Source organism: Oncorhynchus mykiss, chromosome 8 (genome assembly GCF_013265735.2).
Source record: "Oncorhynchus mykiss isolate Arlee chromosome 8, USDA_OmykA_1.1, whole genome shotgun sequence".
NCBI classification, from domain to species: Eukaryota; Metazoa; Chordata; class Actinopteri; order Salmoniformes; family Salmonidae; genus Oncorhynchus; species Oncorhynchus mykiss.
This window is the reverse complement of record NC_048572.1, coordinates 39,553,295-39,570,412: the sequence shown is the minus strand read 5'-3', so window position 1 is coordinate 39,570,412 and position 17,118 is coordinate 39,553,295. Positions and strand designations below refer to the sequence as shown.

The 17,118-nt window shown below is 41.9% G+C and overlaps 1 protein-coding gene across 2 annotated transcripts in view; it reads right to left on the bottom strand.

Annotated features, from left to right (window-relative positions):
- LOC110529898 (SAM and SH3 domain-containing protein 1) overlaps nucleotides 1-17,118 on the bottom strand; it is a 332,895-nt gene that overhangs the window by 225,807 nt on the left and 89,970 nt on the right. The gene's annotated exons all lie outside the window — the stretch shown is intronic.

The following is a 17,118-nucleotide window of genomic DNA, read 5'->3' as shown; positions in this document are numbered from 1 at the left end:
GGCTTGGGGACAAGTCTCTGAATGACCTTGAGTGGCCCAGACAGAGCCTGGACTTGTGCCTGATCGAACATCTCTGGAGAATCCTGAAAATAGCTGTGCAGCGACGCTCCCCATCCAACCTGACAGAACTTGAGAGGATCTGTAGAGAAGAATGGCAGAAACACCCCAAATACACGTGTGCCAAGCTTTTAGCGTCATACCCAAGAAGACTAAGGCTGTAATCTCTGCCAAGGGGGCTTCAATAAAGTACTGAGTAAAGGGTCTGAATACTTACTGTATGTACTGTACCTATGTGAAAGTGGATTCTCGGCCCTCACTAGCATGAAAACTAAGTACAGGCACAGACTGTATGTGGAAAAGGATTTAAGACTGAGACTCTCTCCAATAAAACCCAACATTGCAGAGTTATGTGTATCCTTTCAAGCACACCCTTCTCATTAACCTGTGGTGAATTATTCACAATGTTTGATGAACAAATAAGGTTTTATATGTAAAATGGCAAAATAAAGAGCTAAATGTTTGATTATTATTATATTATTATTTGTGCCCTGGTCCTATAAGAGCTCTTTGTCACTTGCCACGAGCCAGGCTGTGTCCAAATCTCACACTCATTCTTATGTTTAATAAATGTATCGTATAGTGTGTGTGTAGCAGGCTTACAATGATGGCAACAACAAAACAATTCTGAGTGCGCTGACCCTGGTGCTAGAGGGGGTAAGCAGCTGGAGGTTGAATGTTTGAAGGGGTACGGGACTATGAAAAGTTTTTGAACCACCGCTCTAGAATATCAAAACGTGCCATATAAAAATATCCCCGGATATGGACCCTTTTCGCCCAGTGTATACCAGTATTCCTATCAACCGGCTCTGTCATAAATGGTGTTTGGCCTCAGTATTTTTTAGGAGGTAGAGCAGTTAAGAGGCCGGGTGGCACAGAGTTTATGAACAGAGAAGAACAACTCACCTGCTGGACACATCTGTGTGTTACAACATGGCTAACACACCGTGGTACACTGAATTAATGAATGACTGTGGTTTTACACAGAGCTGCTGTGGTGCCAAGTCAACCACACAGCAGCGCTACCTACTACTTTACCATTAAGACCAAACCATGGTGCCAAACCATGATGGGGAAAACAGGACTAATCACACAGCCGATGATTGCTATGTCTCTCTGCCTCTGTCTGTCTCTCGTGAGCTTCTACTCGTGCCCCACTTTTACCCAACACTGCACACACAGTGTTCTGTGCTCCAGAGGCAAACCCAATGCAGCTGTGTCAACAACAAATAGCCAGAAAATAACATGTTGGCAACAGACACATACAGATCAAGACAGAGACCGGAACACAGCCACAGAGAAAAACTCTTGCGCGCACACACACACACACACACACAAACACTTGTCTACCTACCCATCATGTGGTCTCCAGTGGGAGTAGGATGGAGATTTGTAGTGCTATCAGTTCAGCTCCAGACCAGTGATCAGTCCCCCACATGTTCTCCAGATGAAGCATCCAGTAGAGATATCACACCTCATGGATAATGTCTGTGTAATGAGAGCTAATAAATATTCCCTGTGATTAGGAGGACAGAAGGTGTAGCTAGTTGAGGCACATCTGCTGTGATAGGGTGATAGGAAGACTTCGGACAACCACAATCTCTCACATCAAAGCCTGAGGAGCTCAGGGGTCTCTCCGGCAACCAGATTGCCACGGTAACATTACATTACCTACTGCTCCAGGAACCAGGGCCTAGCTACTCAGCATCTCTCTCTCTCTCACCCCCACCCTTTCCAGCTCATCTCTCTCATCATGCCTCTTCTCTCTCTCCATCTCTCTCTCACACTATACCGTTTTCTCTTTCTAGCTCCCCATCTCTCTCATCACCTCTTTTTCATGGTACATCATGGGGTCCTTTGATGTCTGTTTCACACAGATCGACCCTGTCAGGCTCGTACTGTACGCATGTCTCCCTTTCCCACCTACCCCTGTACTGTACACTGTATGCTATATGTTCAAGTGAATTTATTTCTCTCTCTCTCTCTCTCTCTCTCTCTCTCTCTCTCTCTCTCTCTCTCTCTCTCTCTCTCTCTCTCTCTCTCTCTCTCTCTCCTCTCTCTCTCCTCTCTATCTCCTCTCTCTCTCTCTCTCTCTCTCTCATTTTCCATTCAAGTCCCCTCTGGTGTTTTTTCTTCTTACTCTACCTGTCATTTCCTGTGTGATTCGCTCTTAATACCAGCACACTCATTAGAATGTAAAGCACCTCTCCGATGCGTTGAAAGCACACCGCCGTCTTCAGAAATAATTGACCTCCTGTGAATTTCTTAAATCTGTCATTATTGCAATCGGATGGTAAGTATATTAAAACATAGACAGACATTTGGAGAAGAGGGGTTTAGAGTTGGTCTATGTGGCAGTGGTGGATGGGGTGGAGGATCTGCCTGCCAGAGAGCCAGAGACAGCGGTGACTGATCAGGGATTTTGGGAAGGCAGGGTAGACTAAAGAGGCTTACAGGGTCATCATGTCAGCACCTCAGGCCACGCTAAAATACACACTCCTCATGGCTAGGGTCAGGATTTCAGGAATTTGTTGTTGTACATACATGCAGCTTTTCATAAAGCCTGATTACGTTTCGCTTTCCAATAACCTGCTTCAGTAATTCGACATTCAACATAGCATTTGGACCCATGAAAAACTTGATGAAAATAGAACTGAAAGAGGAGGATCTATTTGTTTGTGGACAATAGTCACAGGAACCCAAAGTTGGTGAGGGCTATGTAGGAATCTGCTTACAGTAGGTAGGTAGACTAGCGGTTAAGAGTGATGGGCCAGTAACCAAAAGGTCGCTATTTTGAATCCCTGAACCAGCAAGGAGTAAAAATCTGCCATTCTGCCCTTGAGCAAGGCAGTTAACCCCCAATAACAACTGTGCCCATAACGTCAATTAAGATAGCTCACCTCTCTGAATCAGAGGGGTCGGGTTAAATGCAGATGACACCATTTTGGTTGAATGCATTCAGCAACTGACTGGGTTTTCCCTTCCCTATCAGCACTGCTCTCAAACGCTCCAAATATTTAGATCATTAAACGACTCTCTCTCTCTCTCTCTCTCTCTCTCTCTCTCTCTCTCTCTCTCTCTCTCTCTCTCTCTCTCTCTCTCTCTCTCTCTCTCTCTCTCTCTCTCTCGAGGCAAATAACCACCGCAGTGACGGTATAAAGTTATCATTGTTCAATCTTAGAAAAAAGGTTTCCCAAGGGTTCTTCGGCTGTCCCCATAGCAGAACCCTTTTTGGTTCCAGGTAGAACCCAGGGTTCCACCTGTGTTCTTCAAAGGTTTCTCCTATGCGAACAGTCAAATAACCGTTTTATGTTCTAGATAGCACTTTTTTTCCTAAGAGTGTAGTAGCATGTGAGGATATTTGCTACAGTACACAACATGTTTGAGAGGTCTTGTTCTGCGTTTGTGATTGAATGTCTGTGACACTTTATAGGCCTAATTCAGGACACATGGCCTCTCAGTAAAACGTTTCTGTTTCTTTTACTGGCCTTATACCGACTCCCAATCCAATGGGAGAGGAGGAATAATCTGTGTATGTGTGTGTGTGTGTGTGTGTGTGCGTGCGTGCGTGTTGCGTGCGTGCGTGCGTCTCTGTATGTGTGTATGTATGTGTGTGTGTGTGCTATGTTAAACTAGATTACCGAGAGTGAATCACTGACAAGTGATTAAGACCTTGGATTTAGTCTTTTTTTGTGAACCAAAACAATGCAACACTGAGGTATTTTACAAGGATAAGATCATGTTTATGATGTGCTATTTCTGCTGGAGGTTTTGGAGAAGAGAAACAGAACATTACAGCTCCCTGCCATAGATTGATCTAAACTTTAGGTGGCCTGTAGCTTTTCTCTGAGAGAAAGATTTTACTTTTAATTCTGTTTAAGCATGAAAACCTTTAGACAAGAAAACACAATAAAGTAAATCAGATAATGTGACGTGAATAACACTTGTAGACTCAATTTGTATCGTCTTTATTTAGAAGTTGAGGTGTGAACGTATTATTCTCACTTTGAAAAAGGATGTTACCTTGTTAGGCCTATGGGGAAATCTATCAGTCTCATTAAAATAACCCATAAGAAAATCTCCACCAACTATAATCTGTCTGGATTGATATCAGAAGACTTTTAAGAATTTCTTAAATTTCCTCTTGAAGTAGGTTATTTGGAGGACTAGAACAGTATCCATATACATTACACAACATAAATAATCTGTCCATGTGGTTGATGACCGCTACTAGCCAATGACTATTGGAGTCCATTTGAGTAAACAAAAATGTCCCATTAAAACTGTGTGCTAAAATTGTGACCCCAGCTGAATGATTAGTCACGTGGGCCAAACACATTTCACTGGCTCACTGATTTTTCCAATAATTATAGTCCTCTTTGCATGAATATGTTTCTTGAACGAATACAAGAGCTGCTTACAAAAAAAAAAAAGTTTTCTCTTCAACAGGTTTCGTATCCCACTGGCATTGATTGACATAAACTTCAAGTCCATATCTACAGAATAGAAAGAAAAATCCTATGCAATCTGAACTCTACCGTCTCTATAAAAAGTTGCTTCCTATATGTATTAACAGAAGTCTTAACTTGTAAACAGTAACACCATAATTCAAAACTAGAACGCTCAGTGTGCAGTGGTGAAGGAGCTCCCTTGTAAACCTACTGACAGACCAAATCACCCTGGTCGTATTTATTTTCCATTGGAGAAAAAGACTCCTGTAGTATCCACCCTTTCCTTGATTTCGGGCCTGTTGTACAAGACGCCACAATTTTGCCTTTGTTGTCTTGTCTGCTGCAGTCAAGTCCTCACCGAATCTAAATGTTCTCTCTTTCAGAAAGGAGCTTTCCTTTGCTTTCTTCCAAACTGCAACTCTCGCTGGGCGAAAAGCAAACTGGATGATGATCGAGCGGCTTACGATGGCATCTTGCTTCTTCCCAATACGATGAGCGACATTGGGGAAGTCCGGTGCCACACGGTTACAGATGTCTCTTAAGAAGCGCATCACATTCTCATCCTGGTCCTCGGGGACACCGTAAAGCCGTAGCCCCCACCTTCTCCGGTATTGCTCTGCTTCCGATAAGCGCTCTTGCATATCTGCGATGGTCTTTTCCTGTGCAGTGCATTTCTCAGAAGTAGCAGTGGTTGCAAGTTTAAGCTCTTCGAAACTCTTGTATGCATGATTCAGAGAGGTCTCGAGGTCAACTATTTTTTATGTGTTTTCGCGTATCATTTTCAGCATCGACAATGATGACCTGTAGTTCGCGCAAAGACAATTATTTTTGTGTCTTTTGGATGCAGGACTATTGCATGGATTTTCAGCATCAACCGAATGTCCAGAATCCTCTATTTCTTCTTCTCCCGAGGAGTCAGGTGGCGTTTTTTCTCCAATGTGTGAGTGCTCAGCTAGCAACTGCATCCTCCTCCCTTTGCTCTTTCGCGCACTTTTTTTCTCCCATTTCTCAAAGTTTCAGATCAAATTAGCGGTCAACTAAGCGTTGTTCTCTATTGTGTTTACTATAAGCCAAGTTCCGTTACATTGAAGTACATTTGAGAGGGATAAAAGTTAAGGCTACTCGGAGCCATCTAAAATCTCGTCTGCACTCGCAGCCATCTTCAGCACCCCGCTACACACACGCGCGCCTTCCACATTTTACAGCAGCACAGGGCCTAGGGTTGGGGCATGGGGTCACCATATGGAGCCCTAGAACAATCACCTATGGAAGAGTATCAACATCTCTGGCGTCACAGTGTTCTGGATGTACGCCCATGACCAATGGGGCTGCATCATCTGCCAACTCTGCATAGAAGAGTCATCTTGGATTATGTAAAGGATCATCAGCGAGTGGCTATGCATTCTATGGAAAAGAATGAACCACGTGGAAGATGTATTCCACGATGCGCTAGCGGAGGGGAACTGGCCTTCTATGGAGTGGCATTATTTTTCAAAGAACGCATAGAGCCCCGAGTTGATTATATAACCCTTTTGTGCCGTGGCTATAATTTAACACATTTCCCGCTAGAAATGTGTCCACTTGCTGGGAGAAACGTGTTCAACATCCACTGAAGTAGCTAGCAAGTATAGTAGATAGCGACAGCCATTGCCGTGGTAACCAGACAAACAGACTTACTACTTTAGCTAACCGAACCATCAGTCCTAGTTTGCCATTATGAAAATCGAATTCAACAATGCCAAGAATGTTCTCAATTCAACTTTCACTTTCAAAAGCAGCTCAAACATAGAACATGTAAGAATGAACTGTAGCCATTGAATTCTACTGTGCAAATATACTTTGCGTTAATTCTACCATGCAAATATCCTGGGCGCTGGTGGTCCTATACTCATACTGAGCCTGGTTAAAGCTTTCAGTTTTGTTTAACCATACTGAGGAGCTAAATGAATAAATAATGTTACCTCATAGTCATAGGATGCCCGCCAACATGCTGATTGGGTAATCTTCTCCTTCATTAGTAGGAGATCATTGGCAAACTGACGTGATGTGAGCATTGACACACACTATCCAATAACTGCATATTGTATTGATTTCAAGTGTAAAGGACAGTAAATTATGCGTATTCAATTGTGTCACCTTTCCTCCTATAGATGGATAGTGCACTCCCACAGTCAGACACATACTAGGTGGGAAACCAGGGCTAAAAGGTGTGACCAGGCAAAATGAAAACAATCTTTCCTTCCCCTAGCTAGTCAGTATGTCTAGTGAGAGGTGTGGACCCAGTTGCTTGTGTTGAAAAATGAGCCAGTGCTTCCACACTTACCAAGCCACCGCTTCCTCCCAGGTCCCAAGCCCAACCGCAACATACATTCACTTACCTGGAAGAGAGGAGAGACAAGAAAATCAATGACCAGGACACTCAATTATATCACCACTCACCGCTTCTTTGTTTTCCTTCCTGCTCTATCGCAGTAGTCAACAACACACAACACTACATCTCGACACACAGAACTAGGCACTTCAGGGATATCTGTGTGGTCTCTGCCTGTGCTCTGAGAGACATATGTGCTAAAGGTTTCAGTACAGAAATACCAATCAACCCACTGGGCACAGACGTCAGTTCAACGTCTAGTTTTGTTCTACATTTGGTTGAGCTGTCAATTAACGTGAATTCAATGTGAAATCAACAAAACATTTCACCGTATCATTGGATTTAGGTTAAAGATTTATGAAATTTCCTTTATGTTGATGACTTTTTCCAAATCCAATCAGTTTTCCACGTTGACTCAATGTTAGATACTACTGCACTGTTGGAGATAGGCACACAAGCATTTAGCTACACTCGCAATAACATCTGTATGTGACCAATACAATTTGATTTTATATGATTTGATCACATGACAGTTTTGGTCGAAATGACGTGGAAACAACGTTGATTCAACCAGTTCGGGCCCAGTGGGAAGTTTCATTCATCACACTAACCACACTATAGATCAAAGCTTTTACATGTTTGTCCAAGATGTAGTGTATCAATCATGTGTGAATATGCCTTTGTTCTATAGTACTATAAAACATGACAAGGATAAGCTGGAGATGGGGAAATAATGCCTTTGAGCCTGTTCACGCGATCCTATTTGATATTAGTGGTGTTAAATGGCCACAATATGTCATAATGTAATAATAATCAGAGCATTTACACTCAGACATGGAGGAATCAAAGACAGAGAACAAAGACAGTCTGTATAGTGGGCTATCTGACCTCCCATAGCAGCCATCTATCTCCATCCTGTATTCTGGATATCACATGAGGAATGGGGAGGTAATGACCTTCCACGGTCAACCCATTTGCACACACACACACACACACACACACACACACACACACACACACACACGCACACACACACACACACCATGGACCACCAAAGGTTGACAGGTACAGAAAGTAATATTCTGTCACTAATGTAAGGACACAGAAACTAGAATGCCAAACAAAAAATATCGCCATATCAAACTCAATATCAAAGGAGCATTTTGCAGCCTATTGCATCATGCGTTCACTCAAATACAAAAAGGATTCACAAAGATACATTCTCTCAATATCAATTGGGATGGTTTCTACTAGGATCTACTGTGGATGGAACAATTCCCTATTGACATACAACAGGGTTTGTGTCCGACTTGGTCAAAGAAGTGTTTCCTCTGCTTTTACTGCCCGGCAGTTGCAGGAGCACGTGTCCATTACCTCACAATTCCAGGATGTCGGTAATTCCAGAGCTGATTCACTAAGTACAGGGGGGCAGCGCACAAATCACAGCCATTGGAAAATGGTGACTATTGTTAGCTGGGTGAAATATGGGCTATGGGACAAGTTCAAAGGGAGCGAAGATTCCCTTTTCCATTCAGTTGAGCTTTCCATTTCTACTTAATCCACCCACTCCAACACAGGCTGTGGAGCAGTTACTGACACCGCTTAATAGTTGCTCTTGATTAAAAACCTGATGTTTAGCTACAGCAATTAGCCTACTGATAAATGATGTCATTTCAATGGAGTACTACTGTACTGTATGTTCACTAAGTGCAGTAGCACTTTCAGAGTAGTGCACTATGTAGTGCATAAAGTACTGATGTGTGTAGTTGAGGTTAAATGCACTACATGAGACACATGAGATGTGAAAAAACATTGTTTAACAGTTGCGTGTTGTAATCTGATGTCTTTGAGAGAGAGAGAGTGAACTAGAGGAGAGGAAGAGAGAGAGAGAGCAGGGCTGATCAATAATTAACACTAGGACATGATGCTCTAATGAGCTTTAACACCGATTTAGGAGATAACACCATAACACCTGGGGTATGACTGACTGAACCTCCACACCTCATTCCAAACCCCTCAACACCTGATCACTTTTTACTGTTCATCTCTCTCTCTTTCTCAAGTGTTTCTCTCTCTTGTTCTCTCGCTCAGGATAATTGAAATGCTGTCCTTTTTTTTGTCTTGGTAATTCCCGTCTGATCCTTCTCTATTTTCAGTCTCACTCTCTACTCTAAACGAAGCATCTCTTCTCTTCTTTCCCTTTCTTGACACATTCACCCACTCATCCTTATTCCCTGAGTGTAGCCATCTAACATCTTCCATTGTCCCCAGTCCTTTATCCCCCTGCCTCTGCTCTTCTCTAGTGGTAAATGCTGAATGGTGTGGAAGCCTTCACGATAACACATCAATACATCTCCCAATGCTGTACGACGTGCGGTAAGGACCATTCCTCAGGCCATCCATCACCCCTCCCCTCCCCTCTCCACCCTCCCTTCCCCTCCCTCCTCCCCACCCCAGTCGTCCTCCAGACAGAGTTTAATAGGGCCCATTAATCAGGGGGCCAGACTCTAATCAGCTGAGAGAGAGAGAGAGAGAGAGAGAGAGAGAGAGAGAGAGATAGAGAGAGAGAGAGATAAATAAATCCCTCTGAGAGAATGCACTATTGGTCCTCAAATGTAATGTGCACTACATAGGGAATAGGGTGCCATATAGGGAATAGGATGCCTGACATAGCCATACTGTAGGCAGACCTGCAGGCATTATATGGGATGCCTAAAAGTTCAGGGCTGTATAAAACATATATGTCTATTGCATTGTGATTAGGCACTATTACTTCAGATATTGACTATGGCCCTCACAATGGTGTGTGATAAATGTCCGTCTGTAGAGACTAGATCATAGATGCTATGAGGCAGCTACGCTGTAACTGATAGTGGCCCTCATCCCTCCCTGCACCTATTGAGCCTGTCTGGGCCCCTCCTACAATAGGACCCTCTTAGAGGACTTATTAAAAAAGAAGACAAAGAAAGACAAAGGATGGTGAGAATGACAGGTCATTGAGAGAAAGAGGATGGTTGAAACACTGAGCTGATGCAAGTCTAACTGGGGAACCCACATGGGTGATGTGGCGATGGAGAGAGAATGAGCAGTAGTCTTTTTGTGTACCTAGGGTGTTCACACAATTGAGATGCCTAAGGCTTTTACAGCATAATCTGTTACACACAGTTACAATAAGTCGGACTACAGTACAGCTGGCAGAGAAGGGGTTAATCGTTAAGTGCAGCAGCCGCAGCAGTAGTAGTGCATTCCTCTTTGTCGACAAGGACGGAGGATCGGTACAAGTATGGAGCACCCTAACATCATAGAGGCATGTACCATTTAACTTAGCAATAGGACAGTTAGGGGACAGTATTAGTCCGTGTAACTAATTTGTAAGATAAAATGGAGGATGTATACAGATGTAGGATGTTAATTTGATCACGATTTTGTTGCAGATTATTTTCCTGCCAAGCAGGAAATGCAAACGTGCAGCGTATTGAACGTTTAAAAGGATTCTAAAGTTAGTCATTTCCACTTTAAAATGCCAGACTTGATTTGCCTTGATGAAAAATGTATCAACCCCTACAAAAAATGTTAATTACAGTCCACATAATAATTCACATTTCCTGCTGCAAACTGGCTCAAATTAAGATCCTACATCTGTAGGTACTAACTAGTTAAGCATTAATTCCATTGCTCAGTGAGGTATTCATCACTGTACTGAATGAGATAATGAGGGGGTCTGCCCTGCAGAGGTTTTAGGTTGTAGTTAATATAGTATTTATAGGACTATTTCCCTGTATACCATTTGTATTTCATTAACCTTAGACTTTTGGATGTTCATATAGGCACTTTAGTATTGCCAATATAACAGTATAGCTTCCATCCCTCTCCTCGCCCCTCCTGTGCTCGAACCAGGAACACATCGACAACAGCCACACTCAAAGCAGCGTTACCCATCGCTCCACAAAAGCCGCGGCCCTTGCAGGGCAAGGGGAATAACTACTCCAAGTCTCAGAGCGAGTGACATTTGAAACGCCATTAGCGCACACCCAGCTAACTAGCTAGCCATTTCACATCGGTTACACCAGCCATTAGGCTGATAGGCTTGAAGTCATAAACAGCGCTGAGCTGCTGGCAAAACGCACAAAAGTGCTGTTTGAATTAATGCTTACGAGCCTGCTGCTGCCTACCATCGCTCAGTCAGACTGCTCTATCAAACATCAAATCATAGACTTAATTATAACACAATAACACACAGAAATATGAGCCTTTGGTCATTAATATGGTCAAATCCAGAAACTATCATTTCGAAAACAAAACGTTTATTATTTCAGTGAAATACGGAACCGTTCCGTATTTTATCTAACGGGTGGCATCCCTAAGTCTAAATATTCTTGTTACATTGTGCACCATTCAATGTTATGTCATAATTACGTAAAGTTCTGGCAAATGAGTTCGCAATGAGCCAGGCTGCCCAAAATGTTGCATATACCCTGACTCTGTGTGCAATGAACGCAAGAGAAGTGACACAATTTCACCTGGTTAATATTGCCTGCTAACCTGGATCTCTTTTAGCTAAATATGCAGGGTTAAAAATATATACTTCTGTGTATTGATTTTAAGAAAGGCATTGGTGTTTATGGTTAGGTACAGTCGTGCAACGATTGTGCTTTTTTCACAAATGCGCTTTTGTTAAATCATCCCCCAGCATTGCATCGATTATATGCAAAGCAGGACACACTAGATAAACTTGTAATATCATCAACCATGTGTAGTTAACTAGTGATTATGATTGATTGATTGTTTTTTATAAGATAAGTTTAATGCTAGCTAGCAACTTACCTTGGCTTCTACTGCATTTGCGTAACAGGCAGGCTCCTAGTGGAGTGCAATGAGAGGCAGGTGGTTCGAGCGTTGGACTAGTTAACTGTAAGGTTGCATGATTGGATCCCAAAGCTGACAAGGTAAAAATCTCTCGTTCTGCCCCTGAACAAGGAAGTTAACCCACTGTTCCTAGGCAGTCATTGAAAATAAGAATGTGTTCTTAACTGACTTGCCTAGTAAAATAAAGGTGTACAAAAAAAAAAATTGTTATGATTGTTATGAATACTTGAAATCGGCCCTAGTTAAATCGGTCAACCTCTAATTTAAATAGTAGCACTTGGATGACTGGAGCTAACCTAACCCATCCAAATGACCGTACATGAAAAACAACAATAGAAAAAATGCTACACACAGCGAGTCCCCATGCGAGTGTGTAGTAAAGACAGACAGTTAGAAATTCAATCATTTAAACACATGTCATTCCCATTAGCCCAGGGAGTAGGTCCATAAATAGTAAATGGGACTCTAATGTTTCTCCCCCTCTCATCTCCTCTCCTATCCTCACTCGTATCTCATCCCTCTCTCCTGTCCTCTATAGAAAGCAGCAGGGAGGGACCTTGGGGGCAGAGAGACTAAGAGAGAGAGAGGAGAGCTAACTGGTTATAATAGGCCCTGTGGCGGCTGGGGGGCTTCGAGGGCAGAGGGGAGGCAGGATTTAAAGCCCTGTGCTTGATTGGGGAGTGGAAGTTCCTGGTGTCTTACGTACACTTCACTTCGACAGCAGTGAAAAGGCCCCTGTCTAACTCACAGCCACTTAAGAGTTAAACAAAACAAAAGCAAAGTTTAGATAAGAATATGTGGCATGTGTAATCATGAAACATCTAAAAAAAAGCCATGAGATGATCCTTTAACTGCAGTCGTGGCCAAAAGTTTTGAGACACAAAAATACATTTTCACAAAGTCTGCAGCCTCAGTTTGTATGATGACAATTTACATATACTCCAGAATGTTATGAAGAGTGATCAGATGAATTGCAATTAATTGAAAAGTCCCTCTTTGCCATGCAAATGAACTGAATCCCCAAAAAACATGTCCACTGCATTTCAGCCCTGCCACAAAAGGACCAGCTGACATCATATCAGTGATTCTCTCGTTAACACAGGTGTGAGTGTTCTTCCTAAGGCAATCATGGTTACCTGCAAGGAAACACGTGCCGTCATCATTGCTTTGATCAAAAAGGGCTTCACAGGCAAGGATATTGCTGCCAGTAAGATTGCATCTAAATCAACCATTTATCGGATCATCAAGAACTTCAAGGAGAGTGGTTCAATTGTAGTGAAGAAAGTTTCAGGGCGTCCAAGAAAGTCCAGCAAGCACCAGGACCGTCTCCTAAAGTTGATTCAGCTGCGGGATCGGGGCACCACCAGTACAGAACTTGCTCAGGAATGGCAGCAGGCAGGTGTGAGTGCATCTGCACGCACAGTGAGGCGAAGACTTTTGGAGGATGGCCTGGTGTCAAGAAGGGCAGCAAAGAAGCCACTTCTCTCCAGGAAAAACACCAGGGACAGACTGATATTCTGCAAATGGTACAGGGATTGGACTGCTGAGGACTGGCGTAAAGTCATTCTCTCTGATGAATCCCCTTTCCGATTGTTTGGGGCATCCGGAAAAAAGCTTGTCCGGAGAAGACAAGGTGAGCGCTACCATTGGTGACAAACAGTGCCTTTTCCAGCATGATGGAGCACCTTGCCATAAGTCAAAAGTGATAACTAAGTGGCTCGGGGAACAAAACATCTATATTTTGGGTCCATGGCCAGGAAACTCCCCAGACCTTAATCCCATTGAGAATTTGTGGTCAATCCTCAAGAGGCAGGTGGACAAACAAAAACCCACAAATTCTGACAAACTCCAAGCATTGATTATGCAAAAATAGGCTGCCATCAGTCAGAATGTGGCCTAGAAGTTAATTGACAGCATGCCAGGGCGGATTGCAGATATCTTGAAAAAGAAGGGTCAACACTGCAAATATTGACTCTTTGCATCAACTTCATGTAATTGTCAATAAAAGCCTTCGACACTTATGAAATGCTTGTAATTATACTTCAGTATTTGTGTCATTCTCAATACTTTTGGCCACGACTATACATTGAATAGACAGCGGTGACGGAGGAGACAGGGGTAAGGAAAGGAAGAGCTCTAAGTTTCCCTCTTTCTCTTTCTCTCTGCATGATGATGACTAGTATGGAGAAGGGGCTGGCATACTGTAAGGTGCAACTTAGAAATTTGGTTGTGCATAAGCAGTTTTTCAATTGTTATGTCAGTCACTGAGAGTCACTCAATTAGCCCATGTCAGCTAACAAACATTTGATTAGTAAATTAGTCTAGCCAGATATCTAAACTTGTTGTAATCATGGACAAATTACCGACCGGGCAAGCAGGCCAAGTGCCAAGGGTCCCTGACTTCCAGGGGGCCCCAATAGATTGTGTTAGTCACTCTTACTCAGATATAATGTTAACATAACATAAATCATGGCAAAATGTGTAGAATTGCAGGAAGGAATATTATTTTCAGGTGCCACATGCTCGTTTGCAATTTTGACCTGTTAAAGGCAGCAATTTTCTATTTTCAAACCCTCACGCTAGGATCGATTACTTATCTGTCTTATCTGAGCTCGCTTGCGCTGAGGTGGGAGGGGTGGCGATATCTGAAGTGCGTCCTTAAAAACGTGTGCCAAATGACAATTTCAGGCAGGGCTGGTGGGGATATTTAAGAAAAACATCCCCACCATTAAAACATCTGGTTTTAGTGGTAACACGATTAGTGGATTTTGACAGTGGAAGTACAGCCTATCCAGCCATAACGCACAGTGCCAACATGTTTACCATTTCGTTTAATTTGATTAAAAACCAAGAATAACCTCACCTACTCTCAATGAAGACATCTATTTTTTTTTTTTATCTATGTAGGCTATTGTTATGATTATTTAAAGCATCGTCTCCCCTCTCCTCCCTTATTTGTATTATATTAGCCAGCTCCTATTATTTTGGATGTGCATAAAAACTAGAGGTCGACAGATTATGATTTTTCAAAGCCGATACCGTTACAGATTACTGGAGGACCAAAAAAACACAATACAGATTAATCGGCCAATTTTTATATATATATATATATATATATATATATATATATATATATATATATATATATATATATATATATATATACACAGTTGAAGTCGGAAGTTTACATACACCTTAGCCAAATACATGTAAACTCAGTTTTTCACAATTCCTGACATTTAATCCTAGTAAAAGTTCCCTGTTTTAGGTCAATTAGGATCACCACTTTATTTTAAGAATGTGAAATGTCAGAATAATAGTAGAGAGAAGTATTTATTTGAGCTTTTATTTCTTTCATCACATTCCCAGTGGGTCAGACGTTTACATACACTCAACTAGTATTTGGTAGTATTGTTTAACTTGGGTCAAATGTTACGGGTAGCCTTCCACAAACTTCCCACAATAAGTTGGGTGAATTTTGGCAGATTCCTCCTGACAGAGCTGGTGTAACTGAGTCAGGTTTGTAGGCCTCCTTGCTCGCACACGCTTTTTCATTTCTGTCCACATATTTTCTATAGGATTGAGGTCAGGGCTTTGTGATGGCCACTCCAATACCTTGACTTTGTTGTCCTTAAGCCATTTCGCCACAAATTTGGAAGTATGCTTGGAGTCATTGTCCATTTGGAAGACCCATTTGCAACCAAGCTTTAACTTCCTGACTGACGTCTTGAGATGTTGCTTAATATATCCACATAATTCTCCTCCTCATGATATATGTATATGCTGTACTCTATACCATCTACTGCATCTTGCCTATGCCGTTCGTCCATCACTCATTCATATATTTTTATGTACACATACTTATTCATTCCTTTACACTTGTGTGTATAAGGTAGTTGTTGTGAAATTGTTAGGTTAGATTGATTGTTAGATATTACTGCATGGTCGGAACTAGAAGCATAAGCATTTCGCTACAATCGCAAGAACATCTGCTAACCATGTGTATGTGACAAATAAAATTTGATTTGACTCTGCCCTGCACTGAACACAAGAGAAGTGACACAATTTCCCTAGTTAATATTGCCTGCTATCATGAATTTATTTTAACTAAATATGCAGATTTAAAAAAATATACTTCTGTGTATTGATTTTAAGAAAGGCATTGATGTTTATGGTTACTTACGATTGTGCTTTTCTCGCGAATATGCTTTTGTTAAATCATCACCCGTTTGGCGAAGTTAAAGTAGGCAGTGATTCGATGATAAATTAACAGGCACCGCATTGTAGTTAACTGGTGATTATGTGAAGATTGGTTTGTTTTTTATAAGATACGTTTATTGCTAGCTAGCAACTTGACTCCTTGCAGCCACAAGGTCCTTTTGACGCAGCACTCACATAACAGCCTGGCACGCAGCTTCCTCGTGGATTGTAATGTAATCGTCCATAATCGGCATCCAAAAAGGCTGATTAACGATTGCTTTGAAAACTTGAAATCGGCCCTAATTAATCGACCATGCCGATTAACCTCTAATAAAAACCCCTCCATGCCCATCAACGAGAGATGAGATTATCATGTGACACTCGTATTTAGAAACATTTAAGTTATTTTCCTGTAACACTTGCTTGTTTTCCATTTTGTTTGATTCAAAAGCAGGCCATATAGGCTACCTTTAGCCTACTATAACAAAAGTTGGCTCAACAGCAATGTGTCTGGTGTCTTTATTATCGTGGCCATGCATTAGCCTAACCATAAAATATTTTTAATGGTCTCATCGTTAGGCTTTTGTTGTCATGCTTTTGCATTATTCACAATTCACATAGGCCTACCTGCAGTGCATAGGCTACTTCATTTGTCTTGCAACCATCCCTATTCCAAAAAGTGCCTCTTGTCTGGTTACCAATGACTCGCTCCTCCAAACATATTCAAATGATTCAGTCCTATAACACCATATCAACGGTAGACCTAGGCTGTATCTTGCTTATTGAGAATGTGCCTCACACATACAATTTACATTTTTTTATTTGAGGGGTTAGTGCGATGCGTAAAGGAAGCCAATTACAATAATGTTGACTGACAAAACTCCAAACATATTCAGCAAACTCTGGATGTTTGATTTTTTACTGTTGCTATTACTTGTTACTGTAGAATATGCCATTTAATAAACTGGTTCAATCCACAATGGACTAGGAAGATAATATTCCATGCATCCAGGCAAATTGTCGTTGATGACAACGCAAAGACTGTCAATAACCTACAGAGACAATGGCATGCAGTATTTAACCATGAAACGCATCACAACTGTAATTTATTTATTTATCAAAACCCAGACCTTTCACGCCACCGCCAGTTATTGAGCTCATAATTCCTGCAGT